General features: G+C 39.8%; 1 protein-coding gene across 2 annotated transcripts in view; it reads left to right on the top strand.

Annotated features, from left to right (window-relative positions):
- BRINP2 (BMP/retinoic acid inducible neural specific 2) overlaps positions 1–25,849 on the top strand; it is a 124,133-nt gene that overhangs the window by 13,948 nt on the left and 84,336 nt on the right. Inside the window, exon 2 of one of the 2 annotated variants that reach the window (XM_061185677.1) lies at positions 24,105–24,247. The exons of the other annotated variant lie outside the window; for it this stretch is intronic. The gene's annotated coding sequence lies outside the window, so the exon portion shown is untranslated. The remainder of the gene's footprint in view (positions 1–24,104; positions 24,248–25,849) is intronic. 2 annotated transcript variants of the gene reach the window in all.

The raw sequence follows: 25,849 nt of genomic DNA, 5'->3' as shown, positions 1-25,849 counted from the left end.
ATTTCTCACCTTAAACTGAACAGAGTCAGCAGGGTTTTTGGGGGTTTTTTTCCCCTCCCCCTAATCCATCTCACTATTAGGTTTCCTCTCCCCTTACTTCCCACTCTCATCCTTTGCTTCATTTGCCTTCTTTGTCCTGTTTTCTACTGCATTTTTTCCCCCAGGATATCAAAAACAAACCAAAAAACATCTTCATTTGTGACTGAGCCATGTAAGAGAGAAACTAATTCTTCCTCTCCCTACTTTAATTCCTAGAAGGAGCCTCCCCCGACCCCGTATCCTATGTGAACTCGACTACTAAGGTGACTGCGGCCAAGGCCCTGCAATGATTCCAGGCAAGAGGCTAAGTGTCCCCAGTTCCCTTCTTAATTATAGACTGTAAACACCTTGAAGGCAGGATCTGAGTCATCTTTGTCATTGTATCCCCAGCTCCTTGGCACAATACCTAGCACAGGGAAAACTTTTACTGTTTATGCAATTAAACCAACAAACATACCTCACTATTTATACCACAGTATACACTTTTCATTAAGATAGGGGCTTCTGGGAAGTTAACAAGTATTCTTCCTATTAAGGAAATTTAGTATTCAGGATTTCAAATGTATAGAATTCCAAAATTAAGGAAGTGTTTTCTTTAAGGCCACGGTTCTCGAAATTTAATGTGCACCTGGGGAACTTGTTAAAATGCAGAATCTTCAGCCCTGACTTCAGAGTCTGATTCTGTAGGTCTTGTGTGAAATTCAGAAAACTGCATTTTAACAATCAGGTAATATAGAGACCACACTTTGAGAAACACCATTTTAAGGCAATCCAAACGAAATGTTACCCAACTTGGTTTGGTAGAACTTTAATGTCCCTTAAGTAGTTAATGGGTGTCATGTAGGATAAAAGTGTCTGTGCTTGGAAACGTTGGGGAACAGAGTACTTTTCCCTCTTACACCCATCCCCTCATACACAATTGTAGGTTTACAATACATGTAGCATGTTAGAAGATCCGAAAAGTTCTGCAATAAAGAAATCGTTTCAACTTTGTTTAACCAAGTATTTCCAATATGCCTGGACCTTGAAACTTTTATTTATTTAAATTTAATTTGTTGCTGAACTTAATATGTTCCTTAATTTGATATGGAAAACATTGCCGTAAGGGAGTGAGCAACGCCTACTGGAAAAAGGTGATATTGCAGCCCAGATCTACTACTAATTAAATTGCCCAAGGAGAGAATGAACAAAGTGAGTGCGGAGTTGGGAGAATCACTAACCGTGGGGATATCTTATAGTCTGGAGATGTGTTTGGTATAATAGCCATCATTTGTTAAGCATTTGCTATTTCCCAGGCATGACTCTACATTTTATTTGTAATATGTACTAACTCATTTATTTCTCAGGACAAGCCATGAGTCAGACACTTTTATTATTCCCATTCACTGAAAATGAAATTGATATTCTGAGAGGCTAATAATTTGCTCAAGATCCCAGAGTTAGGAAGTGATGGAGTGGGATTTGAACCCAGGCAGTCTGTCTCTAGAGCCTACCCTGTTAACTGCTCTATCAGCCTCTCCTTCAGTAGTGAGGCTCTGGAAATTTATGCCCGAGAGGAATGACAGCTCCAGCAGACATAACCTGTTCAGGAGCCATGCTACCTCAGTGCCTGAGGATTCTCTCCTATACATGAGGGCCTGGTATCATTGCCCCTTATTCATCAGAGAATTTATTATAATGACCACTTGAACCTCTGAAAGATTTTGCTGTACTTAAAGACAGAATATGCTTAGCAAAACAACCTGACAAAGATGATTCATGGACAGCAATTAGGTGCAGAATTCTGTGCCTACCAAATCCCAAACTGAGTTGAAGATCTGACCATCCTGCTGACACCTTGGTATGGAATGCAATAGTCTGGCCCTAGTCTTTCTACTCCACTCTCAACTCCCTCATTGTTCCTGAGCATGGGAGGTATCCCTGAAGGGCCAAGTTGGGCTGGATGATACAATTCCAATGTTGGCTTTTGGCAAGTTACTTCACCTCCTTGGCCCTCAGTTTTCTAATCTTAATAGAAAGGAGAAGAGAGACAAATGATACCTACATTGTTATAAGAAATAAATTTGCGTATATATATATACATACATACACACACATATATATACACAAATATATATGCATACACATATATAATATATATACATACACTGTATATATACATATATACATACATTGTGTGTGTGTATACGTATATATACACATATATGTATATATACAGTGCTTATGCACAGGGAAGGTGTTCACCTTCTTGTTCCTGTACTGTTAGGGCCTGGGGATGACATGGTACAGTAGGAGACCTTTGAGAAAAGGTCAGTACCTTCAAAGGTGTTAATGTGGACGTAATGGGAAGTCAAAGTTGTAACCCTGGGAAGTGCGAAGGAACTGAGGAGTGAGAGGGAATTGGCTCCAAGATCCTGGCTCTCTTCCAAAATTCATATGAGATGTGGGTCACTGGGACTTACAATCCAACCAGGACTCCTCGTTACTTCAGTTTCCTCCTTTGTAAAAATATGGATAATATTAGTTATAGGCATATTTCACTAGGGATCTCTGCATCTTCTTCATTAATGAATGCTGAAGTGTCACATGACAGTGAGGAAGAATTTTCCAACCCTGATTCCCAGAGAATTAATGTGTTCCAAGCATCACTTTACACACCCTACAAACATAAACTATAGAAGCTGCCTCTTTTAAGATCAGGAAGCTGAGATTTAGACAAATTTGTTATTAGCCTGAGGTCATGTAAGTGGGAGAGGCAGAGTCTGAAGCCAAGTCAGATCTGTCTAACCCAAAACCCTGATTCTTCCTCTCAACCACTTGGAGAAGGTAGGGGAGGAAAGAAAGCAGGGGAGACATCTGTGGACTGGCTCTCCAATCATGGGAGCTTAGAAAGAGCTGCTCAAAATCACCTCAGGATCTTTGGGAAATAAGCCTTCCCAGCACCCCTCTTATACCCCAAGTTCTCTGACTTCCTAAGTCAGCTGTTTCCTGCTGTATTATTCTGTACCCATCTCTTAACACAAAATGCTTATGGTGCCTCCAGGCTGACCATCAGCCGCCAGCCCCAGAAGCCCAAAGAGATATCTGGTCTTAGTCCTTGGCTACTTCAAAGGTCTCCTTTCTGAACTTGTTCCTCTGGACTCTGAACCCTGTGACTGTTATGACGTTTAGTGGAAAGTTCTTTCTTTCCACCCTTAGCACATACACCCACCGAAATGAGTTCTCATGCAATTTTCCTTTGGGTCAGGCCTCATGAATCCTGAGCACAGGGTCAGGAACAGAGCAGAGACAGGGCAGTCCATCCCCTGGGGCTTCACATAAAGCCTGGATGATCAGCTGGTGAGAAGGAGGAGGGAAAGGCAGGGAGTTTAACCAAAGTGGACCTTCTGGAGGTCCTAACCACTCCCGTGTGTAGCGTCCTGCTCTTCTGCTCATAAGGAGTAAAATTTCTGTTTCACTTATTTCTTCATGCAGTTAAGTGGTTAAGATCATGACCTCTGACAACTAAGTTGGCTATGGATTTATCATTGTTGGCTGAAGCTGAGCAGTGCGTACAGAGGGGTTCATAACATGATTCTTTCTACTTTTATATATGTTTGGAAAAGTTCTATAATTAAAAGGATAAAAAAAGTTATGGATTCTGGGGTGAAAAGAGTCTTGAGCTGAAATTCTAACCCAACAACCACTTTCCTGCTGTGTTATCTGGGGCCAGTTATTTAAATTTTCTGAGCCTTTGTTTTCTTATCAATATAATGGAGTTAATATCTATCTAAAAGGAGTATTGTGGAAATTAAACAAAATAAATAACGAGCTTAGCACAGGGACAAGTCCGAAATAAGTGCTCAATAAACAGCAGCTATCAATGTTGTTGTTATTATTGTTTATCCTTGTTGTTAGTGACATTCTGTGAGTTCCTTATAGCAGGTACTGTAACTCATTGAGTTTCATTTATTTATTTATTTTTATTTAAAAAATTTTTTTACTTTATAGTGGAGTTTAGTTGATTTACAATGTTGTGTTAGTTTCAAATGTACAGCAAAGTGATTCAGTTATACATATATTTATATATATTTATTTATTCTTTACAGATTCTTTTCCCATTTAGGTTATTACAGACTTACAGAGTATTGAGTAGAGTTCCCTGTGTTACACAGTAGGTTCTTATTGCTTATCTATTTTATATAGAATAGTGTGTCTATGTTAATGCCAAACTCCTAATTTATCCCTCCCCCCAACCCTTCCCCTTTGGTAACCATGAGTTTGTTTTCTAAGTCTGTGAGTCTGTTTCTGTTTTCTATATAAGTTCATTTGTATCATTTTTTTAAATTCCACAAATAAATGGTATCGTATGATATTTATCTTTCTCTGACTTACTTCACTTAGTATGATAATCTCTAGGTCCATCCATGTTGCTGCCAATAGCATGATTTCATTCTTTTTTGTGGCTGAGTAATATTCCATTGTATATATATACCACATCTTTATCCATTCATCTGTTGATGGACATTTAGGTTGCTTCCAGGTCTTGGCTATTGTAAATAGTACTGCAATGAATATCAGGGTGCATGTATCTTTCTGAGGTATGGTTTTCTCCAGATACATGCCCAAGAGTGGGGTTTCTCTATCGTATGGTAACTCTATTTTTAGTTTTTTAAGGAACCTCCATACTGTTCTCCATAGTGTTTGTACAAACTTACATTCCCACCAATGGTGTAGGAAGGTTTCCTTTTCTCTACACCCTCTCCAGCATTTATTGTTTGTAGACTTTTGTGTTTTTTGGCATGTTTATTGGAGTATAATTGCGTTACAATGTTGTGTGAGTTTCTGCTGTATGACAAAGTGAATCAGCTGTATGCATACATATATCCCCATATCCCCACCCTCTTGCGCCTACCTCCCACCCTCCCTATCCCACCCCTCTGGGTCGTCACAAAGCACCGAGCTGATCTCCCTGTGCTATGCAGCTGCTTCCCACTAGCTATCTATTTTACATTAGGTAGTGTATATATGTCAATGCTATACTCTCAGTTTGTACCAGCTTAACTTTCCCCCTCCCCGTGTCCTCAAGTCCATTCTCTACATCTGCATCTTTATTCCTGTCCTGCCCCTAGGTTCATCAGAACCATTTTTTTTAGATTCCATATATTTGTGTTAGCATATGGTATTTGTTTTTCTGACTTACTTCACTCTGTGTGACAGACTCTAGGTCCATCCACCTCACTACAAATAACTCAATTTCGTTTCTTTGTATGGCTGAGTAATACTCCATTGTATATATGTGCCACATCTTCTTTATCCATTCATCTGTCGATGGACGCTTAGGTTGCTTCCATGTCCTGGCTATTGTACATAGAGCTGCAATGAACATTGTGGTACATGACTCTTTTTGAATTATGGTTTTCTCAGGGTATATGCCCAGTAGTGGTATTGCTGGGTCGTATGGTAGTTCTATTTTTAGTTTTTTAAGGAACCTCCATACTGTTCTCCATAGTGGCTGTATCAATTTACATTCCCACCAACAGTGCAAGAGGGTTCCCTCTTCTCCACACCCTCTCCAGCAATTACTGTTTGTAGGTTTTTTGATAATGGTCATTCTGACCGGTGTGAGGTGATACCTCATTGTAGTTTTGATTTGCATTTCTCTAATGATTAGTGATGTTGAGTATCCTTTCATGTGTTTGTTGGTAATCTGTATATCCTCTTTGGAGAACTGGCTATTTAGGTCTTCTGCCCATTTTTAGATTGGGTTGTTTGTTTTTTTGATATTGAGCTGCATGAGCTGCTTGTATATTTTGGAGATTAATCCTTTGTCACTTGCATCGTTTGCAAATATTTTCTCCCATTCTTAGGGTTGTCTTTTTGCTTTGTTTATGGTTTCCTTTGCTGAGCAAAAGCTTTTAAGTTTCATTAGGTCCCATTTGTTTATTTTTGTTTTTATTTCCATTCCTCTAGGAGTTGGGTCAAAAAGGATCTTGCTGTGATGTATGTCATAGAGTGTTCTGCCTATGTTTTCCTCTAAGAGTTTTATAGTGTCTGGCCTTACATTTAGGTCTTTAATATATTTTGAGTTTGTTTTTGTGTATGGTGTTAGGAAGTGTTCTAATGTCATTCTTTTACATGTAGCTGTCCAGTTTTCCCAGCATCACTTATTGAAGAGGCTGTCTTTTCTCCATTGTATATTCTTGCACTTTGATAAAGGTCACCTCCTTTATCAAAGATAGGGTGACCATATGTGCATGGGTTTCTCTCTGGGCTTTCTACCCTGTTCCATTGATCTATATTTCTGTTTTTGTGCCAGTACCTTACTGTCTTGATTACTGTAACTTTGTAGTATAGTCTGAAGTCAGGGAACCTGATTCCTCCAGCTGCATTTTTCTTTCCCAAGATTGCTTTGGCTATTCAGGGTCTTTTGTGTTTCCATACAAATTGTGAAATTTTTTGTTCCAGTTCTGTGAAAAATGCCATTGGTAGTTTGATAGGGATTGCATTGAATCTGTAGATTGCTTTGGGCAGTATAGTCATTTTCACAATGTTGATTCTTCCAGTCCAAGAACATGGTATGTCTCTCCATCTGTTTGTATCATCTTTAATTTCTTTCATTGGTGTCTTATACTTTTCTGCATACAGGTCTTTTATCTCCCTAGGTAGGTTTATTCCTAGGTATTTTATTCTTTTTATTGCAGTGGTAAATGGGAGTGTTTCCTTAATTTCTCTTTCAGATTTTTCATCATTAGTGTATAGGAATGCAAGAGATTTCTGTGCATTAATTTTGTATCCTGCTACTTTACCAAATTCATTGATTAGCTCTAGTAGTTTTCTGGTAGCATCTTTAGGATTCTCTATGTATAGTGTCATGTCATCTGCAAACAGTGACAGCTTTCCTTCTTCTTTTCCAATTTGGATTCCTTTTGTTTCTTTTTCTTCTCTGATTGCTGTGGCTAAAACTTCCAAAACTCTGTTGAATAATAGTGGTGAGAGTGGGCAACCTTGTCTTGTTCCTGATCTTAGAGGAAATGGTTTCAGTTTTTCACCATTGAGAATGATGTTGGCTGTGTGTTTGTTATATGTGGTCTTTATTATGTTGAGGTAAGTTCCCTCTGTGCCTACGTTCTGCAGGGTTGTTATCATAAATCGGTGTTAAATTTTGTCGAAAGCTTTTTCTGCATCTATTGAGACTATCATATAGTTTTTATCCTTCAGTTTGTTAATGTGGTGTATCACATTGATTGATTTGCGTATATTGATGAATCTTTGCATTCCTGGGATAAACCCCACTTGATCATGGTGTATGACCCTTTTAATGTGCTGTTGGATTCTGTTTGCTAGTATTTTGTTGAGGATATTTTCATTTATGTTCATCAGTGATATTGGTCTGTAGTTTTTTTGTGACATCTTTGTCTGGTTTTCGTATCAGGGTGATTGTGGTCTCGTAGAATGAGTTTGGAATTGTTCCTCCCTCTGCTATATTTTGGAAGAGTTTGAGAAGGATAGGTGTTAGCTCTTCTCTAAATGTTTCATAGAATTGACCTGTGAAGCCATCTGGTCCTGGGCTTTTGTCTGTTGGAAGATTTTTAATCATAGTTTCAATTTCAGTGCTTGTGATTAGTCTGTTCATATTTTCTATTTCTTCCTGGTTCAGTCTCAGAAGGTTGTACTTTTCTAAGAATGTGTCCATTTCTTCCAGGTTGTCCAATTTATTGGCATATAGCTGTTTGTAGTAGTCTCTCATGATCCTTTGCATTTCCGCAGTGTCAGTTGTTACTTCTCCTTTTTCATTTCTAATTCTATTGATTTGAGTTTTCTCCCTTTTTTCCCTGATGAGTCTGGCTAATGGTTTATCAATTTTGTTTATATTCTCAAAGAACCAGCTTTTAGTTTTATTGACCTTTGCTCTTGTTTCCTTCATTTCTTTTTCATTTATTTCTGATCTGATCTTTATGATTTCTTTCCTTCTGCTAACTTTGGCGTTTTGTTTTTTTTTTTGTTCTTCTTTCTCTAATTGCTTTAGGTGTAAGATTAGGTTGTGTGTTTAAGTTTTTTCTTGTTTCTTGAGGCAGAATTGTATTGCTATAAACTTCCCTCTTAGAACTGCTTTTGCTGCATCCCATAGGTTTTGGGTTGTCGTGTATTCATTGTCATTTGTTTGTAGGTATTTTTTGATTTCCTCTTGGATTTCTTCAGTGATCTCTTGGTTATTTAGTAGCATATTGTTTAGCCTCCATGTGTTTGTATTTTTTACAGTTTTTTTCCTGTAGTTGATATCTAGTTTCATAGCGTTGTTGTCAGAAAAGACACTTGATAAGATTTCAATTTTCTTAAATTTACCAAGGCTTGATTTGTGACCCAAGATATGATCTGTCTTGGAGAATGTTCCATGAGCACTTGAGAAGAAAGTGTGTTCTGTTGTTTTTGGATGCAGTGTCCTATGAATATCAAATAAGTCCATCTGGTCTAATGTGTCATTTAAAGCTTGTGTTTCCTTATTTATTTTCATTTTGGATGATCTGTGCATTGGTGAAAGTGGGGTGTTAAAGTCCCCTGTTTGTAGACTTTTTGATGATGGCCATTCTGACTGGAGTGAGGTGATATCTCATTGTAGTTTTCATCTGTATTTCTCTAATAATTAACCATGTTGCATGTTGCGCATCTTTTCATGTGCTTTTTGGCCGTCTGTATGACTTCTTTGGAGAAATGTCTATTTAGATGTTCTGCCTCTTTTTCAATGGAGTTTTTTGTTTTTTTGTTATTGAGCTGCATGAGCTGTTTGTGTATTTTGTAAATTAATCCCTTGTTGGTTTCATGGTTTGCAAATATTTTCTCCCATTCTGTGGGTTGTGTTTTCATTTTGTTTATTGTTTCCTTTGGTGTGCAAAAGCTTTTAAGTTTAATTAGGTCCAATTTTTTGTTTCTGTTTTTATTTTCTTTAGGAGGTGGATCCAAAAAGATATTGCTGCACTTTATGTCAGAGTGTTCTGCCTGTTTTCCTCGAAGAGTTTTATAGTATCTCATCTTACATTTAGGTCTTTAATCCAGTTAGAGTTTATTTTGGTATATGGTGTTAGAGAATGTTCTAATTTCATTCTTTTACATGTAGCTGTCCAACTTTCCCAACACTACTTGCTGAAGAGACTTTTCCCCATTGTATATTCTTGCCTCCTTAGTTGAAGATTAATTGACCATAGGTGTGTGGTTTTATATCTGGGCTTTCTATACTGTTCCATTGATCTATGTTTCTGTTTTTGTGCCTGTACAATACTGTTTTGATTACTGCAGCTTTGCAGTATAGTCTGAATTCAGGGAGCCTGATTCCTCCAGCTCTGTTTTTCTTTCTCAGGATTGCTTTGGCTATTCGGGGCCCTTTGTGTTTCCATACAAATTTAAAAATTTTTTGTTTTAGTTCTGTGAAAAATGCCATTGGTATTTTGATAAGGATTGCATTGAATCTGTAGATTGCCTTGGGTAGTGTAGTCATTTTCACAGTATTGATTATTCCAGTCCAAGAACATGGTATATCTTTCCATCTGTTTGTGTCATGTTTGATTTCTTTCATCAGTGTCTTATATAGTTTTTGGAGTCTTTTCCTCCTTAGGTAGGTTTATTCCTAGGTATTTTATTCTTTTTGATGTGATGGTAAATGGGATTGCTTCCTTAATTTCTCTTTCTGGTTTTCATTGTTGGCATATAGAAATGCAACAGATTTCTGTGTATTAACACAGTAAAGTTGTATCCTGCAACTTTACTGAATTCATTGATGAGCTCTAGTAGTTTTCTGGTAGCATCTTTAGGATTTTCTGTGTATAGTATCATGTCATCTGCGAACAGTGACGGTTTTACTTCTTTTCCAATTTGAATTCCTTTTATTTCTTTTTCTTCTCTGATTGCTGTGGCTAGGACTTCCAAAACTATGTTGAATAAAAGTGGGCATCCTTGTCTTGTTCCTGATCTTAGATGAAATGCTTTCAGGTTTTCACAATTGAGTATGATGTTAGCCTTGGGTTTTTCATATATGGCCTGTATTATGTTGAGGTATGTGCCCTCTGTGCCCACTCTCTGGAGAGTTTTTATCATAAATGGATGTTGAATTTTGTCAAAAGCTTTTTCTGCATCTATTGAGATAATCATATGCTTTTTACTCTTCAGTTTGTTAATGTGGTATAGCATACTGATTGATTTGTGGACAGTGAAAAATCCTTGCATCCCTGGGAGATCCCACTTGATGATGGTGTATGATCCTTTAGTTTCATATTCATTCTATCTAACTCAATTTCAAGCTCATATAGTGAGAATATATATAATATTTATTGTTTCTCCAAGGTGCCAGGCTCTTTCTAGGAGCTAGAGATATAGCAATGAACCAAGTAGACAATAATTAAAATCCCTACCCTTATGGAGCTTATATTCTTGTAGGAGAGAGAGAAAAAAAACAAAAATCATAATAAATTAGTGAGTTTATTTTTTGTTAGAAAGTAGTAAGTGCTATGGGCAAAACTATAGCAGGGGAGATTGGTGCAGTAGAGGAGGGTTGCAAGATTAAATGGGATAGTCAGGGTAGGGCTCAATGAAGAGGTAACATTTGAGCAAATACTACAAGAAGGTGAGGAAGTGAGCCATATGAATATCTTGAAGATTTTCCCCATAGGAGGAAATTAATATATTTTGTCTGATAACTCTTTGATACCTATTTAACTCTTATATTACCTCTTTTTAAAAATTATTTATTTTGGCTGCACCTGGCCTTCGTTGTGGCATGTGGGATGTTTAGTTGCGGCATGCATGTGAGATCTAGTTTCCCGACGAGGGATCAAATCTGGGCCCCTGGTGCATTGGGAGCCTGGAGTCTTACCAACCTGACCACCAGGGAAGTCCCCTTATATTACCTCTTAACTTCCAAGATATGTATGTTTTATCCCTGGGTAGCCTCGTTGATTGCTTACAGCATGCATTATACTTTACATTTGTGCTAGTTCACAGAGCTCCCTACTCAGTACTATGCGTAGGTTAAGAACTCTGTGATTGTTTATAGAAAATAAACCCACACCTATCTTTCCTGAGAATTCTTTTTTTTTTTTTTTAAGCGCCGAAACTGAAGTGTATAAGTTTACAGTAAAACTCATCCCTTTCACCTGTACCTTTATGAAACATCTTTTCTGAGTTTTATTAGCTTGATGTTTTCAATTAAGCTAACTCAGGACAAAGCACAAGTTAATTGTAGGGAAATCTGTAGCTTGAGAGAATTCTTCGGGAGGCGAAAAAGGTCAGGATATAGGATCAGGGAGAAACATAACTGATGTCTTTAATGCAGTCCTAACTGTGACAAAACATTTTTAAAAGTCTTATTGCAAATTGAAAATTGCAGTTATACATTATGTGATCTTAATTGAAACCAGTTAGATTTAATTTCAAAAATCCAAACAAATGACCAAAGAATGCTGTTAAGAAAGCTGAAAAAAATATACCTAAAAAATACATATATATATTTTCTTATGTGTTCAGCAGGATTTTCTGCCATAGAGTTATCTGACAGGTGAGACCTGTTTGTCAACATGGTCTGTTTAGTAATCAGGTTTCTTAGTAACCAAACCTCCCAGAATAGGGCCCAAGACAGCCCCACCTCTGGCCAAGCCCCTGTCCACAGTGAATGGTGTAGAGGGATGGCAGAATGATTCATTTGGTTGCCCCTGATCTCTTCCAGAGAAGAACCATGGCTGACAAAGGTAAATTACCTTCAGGATGGTAAATTAATTACTGTCAGGCTTGTTACAGATCCAACCAGTCAGAGGTACTGATCTGTCCTCCTTAACACAGACTTACACTGCCTGGTGCTGAGGAATCTCTTGATTTTTTTCTTCAAGCAGCTATATCAATATAAATGCTTCTCAACCTGGGACCTATGCAACCCTGAGCATTATTTTAAACAGAGGCCTTTACATTTGTAGAGATGTTTTGTCCCCATAGAGCATGATGGAGTAACACATTGTACAGCTGCCATTCTCCAGAGAAACCCTCACAAAAGCAGGTTGTCTACCTCCTGTCTCCTAAGGCAGCCTCATGAATAAACCATCTTAATGTTAGGTCAACTGCATAAATAATTTAAGGCTAGGCTTGGGAGGGAAGAGGAAAGGTGAGTCTGTGGGACACTGATCATACCACCAGTAGTCTGTCAGCTAAGGTTTGGGAGGGTCCTTGCTGCTTGGTAACAGGTAGTGCATCCATAAGGTTCAGCTGAACAGAAATTACATTTCACCTTATTGTCCCCTTTCTGGAACTCAATTAACAATGGATGGGAACAGATACAATCTTAAGCTTCCTCAGAATGTGCCCAACTCCTGCTCTTCTGTGAGGCTAACTCCAAACTAGAATGACTGGGGCTAGTTTCCTCTGGACATGAATTTGAATCCCTATCTCCTTGTAGAGGGAACACCAATCACAGGTCTTTTGAATCTTTCCACTGGGAAGCTGCAGAAATACTTTGGAGAGAAGCTTGCTTCTCTCATTTCTGATTGTGTGTTCTCACTCACTTTTCCTCACTAGACTGGAGTTATGTGGCATTTAAAAAATGTTCTTTCAAGTCTATTTATCCATCTGTCTCCTAGATCAGTCCCCATCCCTCAATCTTCTTCTCGTCCATGTATATTTCAAGTTTAGCTCTTTCTGCTTATGTCACACTTCCCTCCAATCTCTTTCCCTTGTTCTTTGTCAGCCAGCAAAAATCTCTCTCTTCTCATCTCCAAAACAGCCTACACACCATCTGTCGAGGTTGGCAGGCTCCTGTTCTCTCCTCTCTTTCTTCCCCTGGTGGGAGTCAGTCAAGATAAGCATGTGGATCCCCTGTGAAGCAGCTATAGGCAAACTGGACCCATCTGATGGTTCCTTCTTCACTAATGACTGCAGTTTCATGGGATTAGAAGTGAGTTTTGGGTACCAGTCTGTCTACTTGGACCCAGGCAAAGAGATACACACAGGGGGTGTTTAGGAGAACAGACTCTAGGGTCAGACAGTTTTGGTTTCAGTTCTGGGCTCTACTAGTTCTGTGATCATGGGTGAGTCACTTAACACATCTAAGCATCCTTATATAGAAAATAGATATGTATCTTCCTCATAGGGCTTACGGTGAGGAGTGAATGAGATAATTCAGAGCTTAGCACAGTCGCCTAGCCCATAAATGTTAGCTCTTATCATTATGTCATCCCAAACTGATAAGCAAAAGCATCCCAAGATAACCAATATTTTTCTCAGCAGTTAAGAGAAATATTCAACACTTTCATGTTGCAGAAATTATTGTTCCAATAATTGCTCGGCTATGAGCAGAGGTAATCGGGGTCTCCTGTGAACTTCATTTCCTATCATTACTTCTTATTTTTGATGGAGGTTCCTTGACAGTTTGAACCTCCTTTAACATGGAACGGGTAAACCTTTTGCAGCTGAGACAAGAGACCTGGCTTCTTTAATTGACAGCCCACTGCATATATCATCATGCCTCTCAGTATACTGGTGCATGACCACTTCAGCTGTGGATGGATGGGCCTGGTAATTATCAAAGGATTAGTCTAAGAGGGAAGTGATTTGCAGAAATAGAGATGAGATTAGAGAGACCCACCGTGAAAGCCGTCTGGTCCCAAACTCAGTCTAACATTTTCTTGTCTCTTACTACACTGCCTGGGTCTGTGTATATATGTTGGTTTGTGGAGAGGAAATGAGCCCATCTAAGCCCTACTCTTATTAAGAACATTACTCATCTCCCTGGTACAACTGAGTTTCAACTTTTATTACTACCAGTAGCCAGACCTTACGTTCCACTTTGGATTATTTATAGTGGTGGGTCAGAACATGAATAAATGCAATTCACAAAACACTTAAAACTTATTTTACCCAAGCCTTCCTACAAATATCTCATTGGAGCAATGAACAGGGCAAAAGAGATCAGGTTTTACTCTTCTCAGCCAATAATCAGAAATGAATAAGCAATCAGGTAATTGAAACCATAAGGTAAACAAGCAAAGACCCCAAATAACTTAAAAACCAATTAGATTTAGGGATATCCAAGACCGAATAGTCCAAGAATAACAGAGGTTTGACCGAATGGTAAGAGCCAGCCTGCAGGGGCTGTAGGGTGAGCCCGTTCCAGTGGGTGTAACTACCCAGCAATAGCCAACCACTGCCCATATGGGGTAGAAGAGCCTGGGAAGAAGAAATCCACCTGGGCTGTGAGGCATAAACTGTTCATGGGACCAGTCTTGTGTCCAGGTGCAGTGCAGTGAAGACAGGGGCAGGCTCTGGCCACACTTCTCCTTCCTCCCTATACGTTTCAATGTGAGGATCTCAGTACATATGGTTTTTTTCGCCCACCTGGAAGACAAAAGCATGGTCGGAAGACAAAAGCATGGTTGGAAGACAAGAGCATGTGATGGGTGAAGGGAAGGAGCCAAACCTCCTCAATAACACTGTCATGTTTCCAAAGCAGTTTTGATCAGCAATAACAAATGCCTGGATTTGAGCAATTGTAAATGATTTCCCAGGCTGTGAGGGGGAGGGATTAGAGAGACAATTAAACAAAATCATCTGTGTTATCTTATTGAAAGCAAATATCTGCCTTATGTTAATGGCATTTATAGGATCCACAGAGGTAATACTAACGGAATTATAGGGGACGTGGCCAGGAATACCCAACAAGCGCCTATGGTAATTCAATTAGAAGAACATTTAGGAACCATAAAATTGCATGAAATTCGTAGTTTCCCCTTTGTTGGGCAATTTAACAAAATATTTATCAGTCTCTCTTTGCATGGGGAAGGAAATGAAAGTGTGTGCTTTCTTGAACTTGAGCCATGCTACTAAACCATGCCTCAGGTAGAATTTAACAGTGAGAACCTTGCTGTGTCCAGCATTGCCCTCAACAAAGGCGAGGTCTTTTCAGCACACTGTCGAGGCAGTCACAGAATGAATTGTTCTGTGCATGTATGTCTTTCCCATCACATGGTGAAACTGTTTAAAAAGTATTAGCCTGCCAGTGCTGGAAGGAGACCCAGCTGTCATCCATTCCAATCACCCCATTTTATTCAGGAGGCAACAAAAGCTCAGGGGAGTAACTTGTTCAAGGTCACAGAGCTAGTTATGGCTGAAAGCTGCAACTAGAACCCAGATCCCATTCTTCCCTGTCCATGACCCTAGATTTTTCCATGCTACTATTGCAGTAGAAATGCTGGTGTTAGGGCTAGACGGAGATTGACATATGGAGAAGGTAGTAGTGATGCTTATGAGATGTTTAGCTGTATATCTTATTGTTTGTACCATGCAGAAAGGAATATCACTGACATTCTTTATGTCCCACTATTACTCAATAGAAGACACATGGGAGGGTTTTTTTTGTTTTTGTTTTTTTCCTGTTTTATCCAATAACATTTTTTAAGGTAACTTGTAGAAAGCAGATTTTCTACGCAACACCCTAAAAATCTGTCTCTATCATATGACTCAGTCCTGCTTCTTTCCATAAAGAGGATATTTTACTTTGCCATTGTTTTGTCATCCACAATTCAAAGAGGATAGATAATGGGGTTCTTTCCCCTAATATGTCTCTGCGAATCCAGGTCGAGACTGAGGACACTGTGCTGTGTCCCAGACTCCACCTCACCAGGATACCCAAGGACAGGATCACAAAGAAGATGAGAAATAATCATTTGCCTGATATCAGGCAATAGGGATAAGATACATTCTTAATTTGCAGGCAAAATCTTGCATCTAACCATTTAGTGTATCAAATCTCCTTCTATCCCCTCTTGATTTTCATAAGTCTTCATTTTTCCCAGTCTCCCGAACAGCTACCCATGACTAAGAAGATTTAACTCTCTTTCCATACATATAGGGATGTCTTGTACATATCTGCATATGGATAGAAAAGGTACGACTATAAAGTGATGAGTTTTGTGTGTGTGAGCACGCGTGGATATGAATGAAGCATATACATCAGGACCTGCATTACCCAATCAGAGCTGGCCCTCAAATAGCCTCTAATTCCCTTGAGAGGCTCATCACTATCTCCAGTGATACTCTACTAATTAGAACATCTTGGGTATCCTTTTTAAAATATCACTTTTGGGACTCATACCAAAATGTTTTCTACTCATTTGTTCATTGTTTCGTCAAACACTTTTCGGTCACTTATCATATGTCAAGCAATATGGCAGAACCTGCAGGTATAAATTTAAAAATTTAAACTCCTCCATTATTGAGGAGTTTACAGCCCAGGATTTTCCTAAACGTATCCCACTCATTTTCATTGTCTTCTTTTATTCATCATATTTGGTTCTAAGGGACTTTTTATTTAAACATAAAATATTTCCTCAAAGGACAAATATTTGCCACCATTAATTATATTTACAAGGATGTGCTTCAGGTTTTGGAAACACTTCCAAAAATATTTTGGGTCATTGCCTCATCCCTGGAATTAAACAGTGTACCTAAGGGACTTCTCTGACGAGCTAAATACTCTTTTTAGATGTTTAAATTCTGGCATATTTAGCCAACTATTGTTACAATTTTATCTTATTTTTTAAACTCTTTCATATCTTTAAATATTTATGTACACCATTGGTTTCCATGCTTCTTTGACTCTTCCACCATATGGAATGAACTTTAGGTTCTGACAGTACACACACACACACACACACACACACACACACACACCACTGATCCCAACAGGTCAAGAAACAACACTCACCGTTACAAGGAGGGGTGCTCTCTAATATTTTCCTTTTTTGTGTTTTTAGGCCCTAACGTAGCGCATTAATTCGGTTCATAGGCCACTAACGGGTATCGACTGCAGTGTAGGGTACTCGGTGTGACACTGTTATTTTTTATTACATATGTTTAAATACTTCCCTAAATACAGTACAGAAGAACTATCACATTTATTCCCCCAAATTACAATCTTCCAAAGTATCCTGCAAGTACCACTTTTAAAAACAGCTTTACTGAACATGTTTGTAGTACTTATTTATTATCTAGCTAGCTAGCTAGCTATTGCTACTTTCCCTGTTTTTACCCTATTCTTGATTCCTAGGTGACTAAAGTGTTGCCAATGCACCACGATGACTTTCTTCTTTCTACGTTTACCCCATCTCTGTGCTGTATTTATTTCTATGCTGATGGTGTTTTCTTATTTAAGCACTTAACAGCTATATCAAAATAAGCATTTAATAAAGTTAGGTTTACCACTTAATAGGGATTCTTTTATTATGCCAGATGACAAACTAATTGATTTCTTTCAGCCTTTTGACCCACTTCACGCATTTAAAAATAGTATCGTTACTCTTTTATAGTTTAATCTTATGCCCACAGACTCAGACGTGGCCCTGGGCAGACTTGCATAGGGCAAAGCATGTGTCCAGCGCCCTCTCTTTCCTTACAGCATCCTCTACTCTTCTGCGCCCACGCCTTCCCTCAGAGCACTGAGTCCTCCTAAGTTGTTTCCTACTTGATCTGGGTTTGATTCCCAGTCCTGCCTCTCACTGACTTTGTGCCTCTAAACAAGTCATTTAAGTCCTCTCAGCTGATGTTTCTTTAACCATAAGATTGGGGAAATTGCAGGTTGCTGTGGGCAGAGTGAAGTCAATCCAACAGCAACTCCTGCAAGCAGAGGAGGGACTCAGTCCCTGAAAAGCATCTAGGAGCGAGCCACAGCAGCCTAGGGATGCCGAGAGGCAGAGCAGATGTCACTGGCCAGCCATGGAACAAAGTATCCCCAAAGCCAACTGGAAAAAAATGTTTGGTATCCAAGTCCTAGATGACCAGCAAAGATGGCCTGTAGGTAGCATTGTTGATATCAGATCCGCCAAGAGCAAAAAAACCTGGCAGATGGCATTTTGCTGGTTTGTTGTTTCTTTTAAAAGTGTTTGGTGTGTAACCCCCCGCCCCCCCAGGCTGTTGCCTCAAAGCATTTGTAAAGAATAATGATACCTTCCTCACTGGGTTATTTTAAGATTTTGATGGCACTGAGTATGAAAGTGCTTTGAAAATGGTAAAGCGCTCTACAAATGCTAATTTCTCTATTTACCCCTTTTCAAAACTGTTCAAAGCTGGCAATTTATATTGGGATAAGAAACAAATTCATGGTTAGGAATAGAGGACTGATATTGTTGAATGAAATGCACACTTTAGTTGATTGCATTCTCCTAGCTCCTTTATTTCCAGCTCAAGCTATCCATTAGAATCACCTTTTGAACTTTGAGGACTTACCAGCGCCCAGCCCTCTACCCAGAGACTCTGCACCGCTTGGTCTGGGGAGGGGCTCTGGTAGCAGCTTGGTGTAAAAGGTGATTCTAATGTGTTGTCAGAATTGAGAGCCACTGTCAAAAGAGGAAATCTCATATGTTAGAATTGAGGGGAAAACCTAAATGATAACCAGACAAGGCTCTTACTGAGTCCAGGCAACCCTGCATATACTCTCACAGATGCATGGGATTCTTCGCATTAATTTCTTCAATCAAAATATATTCATTGGGCAGCTGCTCTCTGTCAGGCATATTCTCGGAAATCAAAGATAAATAATACAAAACTCCTATCCTTAAGCAGTTCAGTCCATGGAAGACATAGGCTTTCATGTAAGTTGTAAGTAGTTACAATCATATGTGTGAGTTCTATAATGGGGTAAGGAGGCTATAGGTGTAAGACTATACATTCTACCAGGGAATATCAGGAAAGCTTTTCATCAAATGTGAAATTTAAACTGAGTGATGACAAACGTGTACAGTTTTGTCAGGCAGAGAATAATTATGACAGCTAACATTCATTGGGCCATTAGCATGACCAGTCACCACTCTAAACACCTTACCCTATAACTCATCCGATCATTCCAATGACAAACTTAAGAGGTGAGTGCTAATATTCACCCCATTTTATTACAGGGAAGTGGTCCTCCAAATGCATGCCTCCTACAGCAGAGGGCCATCCCTAGGGACCTTGTTAGAAATGCAAATTCTCAGTCCCCACTCCAGACCTACTGACTGGGAAACTCTCTGGTTGGGCTCCTCCCTCCCCCTTCCCCTCCCCTTCTCCCTCTCCCCCTTTGTCTGTCTCCCTCTCTCTCTCTCCCTCTCTCTCCCATATCAGGACAAAACAAGAAGGTAGGCATCTGCAAGCCAGGAAGGGATGTCTCAGCAGAACCCAACCATGCTGGCATTCTGATCTTGGACTTGAATTTTCTGTTGTTTAAATCACTCAGTCTATGATATTTTGTTGTAGCAGCCCAAGCTGACTAATACAAACCTCCACCCAGGAAGAGGGAAGATTGTATGCAAAGGAGCAGAGATAAGAGAAAGCATGGAATATACCTAAAAACATAGATGAATAGGATGAGGGATAAGGTGTTGGATGAGGGGCCCATGATGGAGTATGAGGTGTGACGAAAACTAAAGCATGAGAGATTGAAGTCAGTTACTGAAGGCCCTTGTATGCAAGGGAAATGTGTTTAAACTTTTTCGTAGGAGCAATGAGGAGCCACTGAAAGATTTTAAGCAGATCAGATTCGTATTTTAGAACAATAACTATTAGGGGAGAAATAAATGGATATGCATCCGGTGATTAGAGGGGTGGATTGATGTGTTAGGAAACTCTTGCATGATTCCAGATTCAAAGCAAAGAAAACATGAACTAAAGTCATAGAAGTTTGGGTCTGAAGTTTAAATATAAGATGCACTGAGATTAAGATGCCTATGGAAAATGTATATAGAAATATATATATGTAACATATAAACAGATGTATGTATAGATTTATATGAGTATGGATGGGAGAAAGTTGCTTAAAGACAGACACTAAGCTGTTCATATTTCTTATTCAGACTAGAGGAACTGGAGAGGGAAGGCAAAAATAATTAATGTTTCCTTATACTTCTGTATTATACTTGTTGCAATGAGCACACAGTACCTAATTAATTTTTTAACAAACCCAATAATGATCACACACGCACACACACATGCAGTTCTGGAGCTCAGGTGTGAGAGCTCGGCTTGAGGTGTAAATTTGGGTGACACTGCTGTAGGGCTAACAGTGAAAACTGTGGGAGTTGAGAAACCTTGGGACTGAGGAGAAAAGTCCTCCAAGGGTGGCAGGCGGGGACCTACCCTGTTTAAATGCTAGACAAGGAAAGCATGGGAGCCTAGAAGGAGTAACCCGAGAAGGGAGGCCAGAAGAGTCCCTGATCCTGAGGAAGCAGACCTGTCATCCCTGGCACACCCCCAGCCTTCTTGACACGTAACAGATACTCCGTTGGCCATTCAACAGCTGAGGAATGAAAGAATATATTTTAGCAAGTGGAGTGACATCTGTGTCACACACTACTAGAAGAGTCATTATCTGTGCAATACACCCTTTAAATTTGTCAATTAGAAGATTTCTGAGTCAAAAGAAAAGCCATTTTTACTTTTATTTTCTTCTCTCTGTTCTTTCTCATATCTGACATCCCCTTTCCTAATCCTGAAAAAAAAAAATTCACTCATAGATACACAAACACATATCATGCACACCTAGATTCAAATGGATGTAGCATTCTATTTTTATCCCCGAGGTAATATCTTAGGAAAGAAAAAAAACACCCTTAGGTATTTTTCTCATTGCAAGATGGGGGTAAGGATGGGGGGTAAGGAAGTGTATGTAAAGGTCTTTCACCCTTATTATACTGTATTGCTCCCAAACGGTTGAAGTCATGAACTTTTAATCTTGGCAGCATGATAATTCTCTTAGAGACAGGAGGAAACACGAGGAAAATCAACGACCCGTTAGGCAGCAGGGTGATGGTTTGCGTTCCCAACTTTGGCCACATGCACTGGAACACATGCTGTTTGCCTTTGTCAGGGCAACTTTGCAGAGCATGAGACCAGCAAAGAGAAGGATTATCTGATCATTTTGACCATCATCTCCTCTGAGGTAGAAAGACACTGGAGGGCCACCAACCCTCCCCAAAATGTCCCAGACAGATTGAATTGAGGACTGTTAAGGATTAATTCCCATAGTTGATTACTCACAGCATCTGATCTAGATTTCCTTGTATTCAACAGTTCTCCATCATGCTCCAGCTGAAGCCCTTTGCCTCATCTTTCTTTGGGGAGGATACAAAAACGACAGCATTGGGCTTCCCTGGTGGCGCAGTGGTTGAGAATCTGCCTGCCAATGCAGGGGACACGGGTTCGAGCCCTGGTCTGGGAGGATCCCACATGCCGCGGAGAAACTAGGCCCGTGAGCCACAATTGCTGAGCCTGCGCGTCTGGAGCCTGTGCTCCGCAACGGGAGAGGCCGCGATAATGAGAGGCCCACGCACCGCGATGAAGAGTGGCCCCCACTTGCCGCAGCTAGAGAGAAAGCCCTCGCACAGAAACGAAGACCCAACACAGCCATAAATAAATTAAATTAAATAAATATTAAAAAAAAAAAATGACAGCATTTTCAGGGTAAAAATTGCTTCTTAGCATTCTGATTTTAAAATTTAGTTTAGATTGAGAAATTCGGGATGCAGGCATGTCCCAAGATTATTTTGTTGATGTTGTTGCATGAAAGCAGGGTAGGAAAGGGATTGAAGGATATCTTCTTTTTTTAAAAAATGCACTGAATTCTAGAGCATGACCAGACTCCTCTTTTTTCCTTATTCTTCCAACCAGTGAATGCATCAGTAGATACCAATGGCTCTGGATGTAAAATATAGAGAGAATTTGACCATTTTTCACCATCTCCACAGCTACCACTTTAATCCAAGCCATCACCATCTTTTACCTGGTTGCTCTGACCTCTGAACAGTGTTCTACTCCACCCAGGGCATCCTGGAGGCTATTCTCAACAGAGCAGCCAGAACAAGGCTGCTACAACAGATTATTATATTCAGATTACAGCTGGAGTCCTTACAGAGTCTGACAGAATCTGGCCGTCTACCTCTCTGACCTCGCTTCTTCCTACTCTCTCACTCCCTCTCTGCCCTGTAGCCACTCTGGCCTCTTTGTCATTCCTGTAGCTCCTGCCTGCACTCCTACCTAAGCTTGGCATGCTTTTATCCTCCAAATGCCCTCTTAAGTTCACACCCCACTTGCTTCAAGTCTTTGCTCAAATACCCTATTACTTGAGTACTCTCTGCAAAACAGCAACCCTCGCTGTTTCTCCCTATCCCCTTGCCCTGCTTTATTCTTCTTCATGGAACTGTTACTACCTGATATATTATGTATTTATTTGTTGATATGCTTGCTGAATGTACCCTTCCCCATTAGAATGTAAATTAAGGAAACAGATGATTAGTGCGTTGCCTGTAGCAATTAGTCAATATTTTGTGGAATAAATATAAGCTACAAAAATAATATTTATTGTGCCTCATAGTGTATAACACAGGTGTTGAATAGAACTTGGACATCCAAGGGTTCTGGAAGCCTAAACTTATGATGGTGTATCTATACTTTCAGATTATTTTCTTCTAATTTGTCCCTTATTTAATTAGGATAGGCTTGAACAGGAGTCTTCTGGCAATTTCAACTTCATCAATTGGATCATAAAGGATTGTTTCTTTAATAAAAGAGAAGGTGGAATGTTTCTTCAACTTTCTTTTGAGACCCTAAGGTGGGTCCTTCCTTGTTATGGGAAGTCAGAGATTTTGCATTGTACCTCTTGGCAGCCCACATGATAACTAACACATTGCCTTACATTAAGTTGGTTGTCATTAAAAAGAGTTTGCCTGGAGAGTAAAAATTGAGTAAATATTTCGCTGGTTGTAGTAGGTTTTTCCCAAAGCCTAGGGCATGTCTGGAACTCCCATTCTTGAATCTGGAGTGAGGGTCAGCCTTATAAACCTAGATCTAATTGGGATCCGTTGAGATGAAGTGAGATCCAGTGCTCTAAACAAAAGCCATATCCAGTTCACTTTTCATTCACTCAAGGAACATTTAAATGCCTATTATGTGTTAGGTAATATGCTAAGTACTGGGGATAAATGATGAGCCCAAAGGAGTCGTGTTGCAACCTATACGGAACTTAAGACTAGTAGGGGAGACAGACCTTGATCAAACAATGATTCAAACAGTTGTGTAAAATCATAGTTGGCAAGTGCTATGAGTAAAAGAGACACAAGGTTGCAGGTGGCTATAATCGGAAATTTGACCCTGACAGGGAGATTCAAGGAAGGCTTCCTTAAGGAAGTGAATTGAGTTAAGAGAGAACTGGAGCAGAGCCCTCAAGGCAGAGGTAACATGAGGAGCAAATGCCCCGTGGTTGAAGGACATTAGACCGGTCTGAGGTCCTTAAGAAGGTCTTCATGGTGAGTGCACAGAGCAGGGTAGAACATACAAGACTGGAGATGTGGGTGAGGCAGGTCATTCACAGCTTCATAGGTTATTTTGATAATTTCTTAAACATATATCTAAAGAGTGATGGGAAGGCATGAAATAATTGATATGTTTGGGGGTTGAGAGTAAGGAGCTGCCTAACAAATTACCACAAATCTAGTGACTTCAACCAACTCACATTAATTATTCCATATTTTGCATGAGTCAGGAATCCAAGCATGACTTAGACAGAGTCTCTGCTCAGGGTCTCACAAGTCTGCAGTCAAGATGTTGATCAGGCTGCATTGTCACCTGGAAGCTCAACTAGGGAAGAATTAACTTCCAAGTGCTTTCAGCTTGTTGACTGAATTTTTTTTTTTAAGATTATTTTATTTTATTTTGATTTTTTAAAAATTTATTTTATTTATTTATTTTTGGCAGCATTGGGTCTTCGTTGCTGTGCTCGACCTTTCCCTAGTTGCGGCAAGCGGGGCCTACTCTTCGTTATGGTGCGTGGGCTTCTCATTGCCGTGGCTTCTCTTGCTGCAGAGCACGGGCTCTAGGCACGTGGGCTTCAGTAGTTGTGGTGCATGGGCTCAGTAGTTGTGGCTCGCGGGCTCTAGAGCACAGGCTCAGTAGTTGTGGCGCACGGGCTTAGTTGCTCCTTGGCATGTGGGATCTTCCCGGACCAGGGCTCAAACCCATGTCCATTGGCAGGCGGATTCTTAACCACTGCGCCACCAGGGAAGTCCTTGTTGACTGAATTTATTTCCTTGCAGCTATAGGTCTGAGGGCCCCAGCTTCTTACTGGCTGTCAACTGGAGGCTGCCCTCAGGTCCCCGACCCATGGCCCTGAAGAGGCGGTTCACGACATGGCTGTTTGCTTCTTCAAGGCCCCAGGAGAATCTCTGTCTCCAGTCTGGTAATATGGAGTCTTACGTCATGTACTGTAATCATGGGAGTGACATCCTATCCCCTTTGCTGCATTCTACTGGTTAGACATAAATTACGGATCCTCCTTGTACTCAAGGGGAGGGAGTTATGCAAGGGCCTGACTCATTGGGGGCCACCTTAGGGTGTGTCCACCACAGGAGGGAAGAAGGAGATGACAGATGTTCAGATCTGATGGATTATGCAGAGTGCATTGAAAGTCTAGATGAGAGATGATGGTTTAGATTAGGGTGGTGGCAGTGAAGACAGAGACGTAAGGTTTAACTTTGAGCGTTATTTTAGAGGTCAGATTAATGGAACTTAGTGGTGGCTTGCACTTAAGGGGCAAGGAAGAGGAAGATGTCAAAAATGACTACCCGGTTTCTATTGAATAAGTAGATCAGTGGCGCTAACTCTGTCCACTCAGTAAAAGTCATTGGGAGGCTTTAAAAAAAAGTACTCTAGGGCCTGACCCCAGGCTTTTAAAACCAGAATCTTTGGGGGTCCAGACATTGGTATCTTTTTTCTTATTTTTTTATTGAAGTACAGTTGGTTTACAATATTGCGTTAGTTTCTGGTGTGCAGCAAAATGATTCGGTCATATATATATATATATATACTTTTTTCCATTATAGGTTATTACAAGATATAGAACATAATTCCCCGTGTTATACAGTAGGTCCTTATTGTTTATTTTATATATAGTAATGTGGCATTGGTATTTTTAAAAAGATTTTACAGATGATTTCAATATGCACCCAGGATTGAGAACCACAAGACTAGATGTATTATTGTACCCTTCATTCTGATAGGAAACCACTTAAGATCATGAGGCTGGTTTTCAGGATGTTGAATTTGAGGAAGTTTTGAGACATCCAGTTAAAATACTCAGGTTGTACACAAATCATATGAGCTCAGGATGGAGACCTGGGCTAGAGGTATGAATTTCACATGATCTATGGGTAAACTGCCTTGTGTAGCCACGAATGGGGGTGAAATCACCTAGTGGTAGAATATATAGTAAGAAGAGATAAAGGCCTGGCCTTGGGCTTTGAGAAACTCCCAACATTTAATGACTTGGTGTAGGAATATGAGTCTACAAGGAGTGGCCACAGAGAAAGCAGTAAAAACAGACTGTGGGATCAAGGAAGTCAAGAGAAGAGAATGTTTACAGAAGAGGCAATGGTCAGTGATGTCACATGAACTTATGGAAGTGGGCTGGGGGATACTCAGATGCCTGACTCTCTCCCCAGTAAAAGTTGTGAGTTAGAAAGCTTTAATTACTTTTAAATGAATCCCCAAACTAGTATCTGCAAACTTTTCCTCTTGTTTTCCTCATTACAAAGGTAATGACTGTAAAATGTAGGAAATTTAGGAAGAACAGATTAGCCCAAATGAAGGAAATTTTAATTCCCCATAAACCTACCAACCATTGGTAACTACAATTGGTATGTATCTATCTCCTTGGAGTTCTTTTTTCAGCAGATATACATTTTTTTTTAACAGAATAATAACTTGCATACTGTTTTATAGCCTGTATTTGTCACTTAATATATCCTGTACAATTTTTCATATTCTTACATAGCATACTCTC

Source organism: Eubalaena glacialis, chromosome 3 (genome assembly GCF_028564815.1).
Source record: "Eubalaena glacialis isolate mEubGla1 chromosome 3, mEubGla1.1.hap2.+ XY, whole genome shotgun sequence".
Taxonomy (NCBI): domain Eukaryota; kingdom Metazoa; phylum Chordata; class Mammalia; order Artiodactyla; family Balaenidae; genus Eubalaena; species Eubalaena glacialis.
The sequence above is the reverse complement of the archived record's forward strand: the minus strand, read 5'-3'. Positions and strand labels throughout refer to the sequence as shown.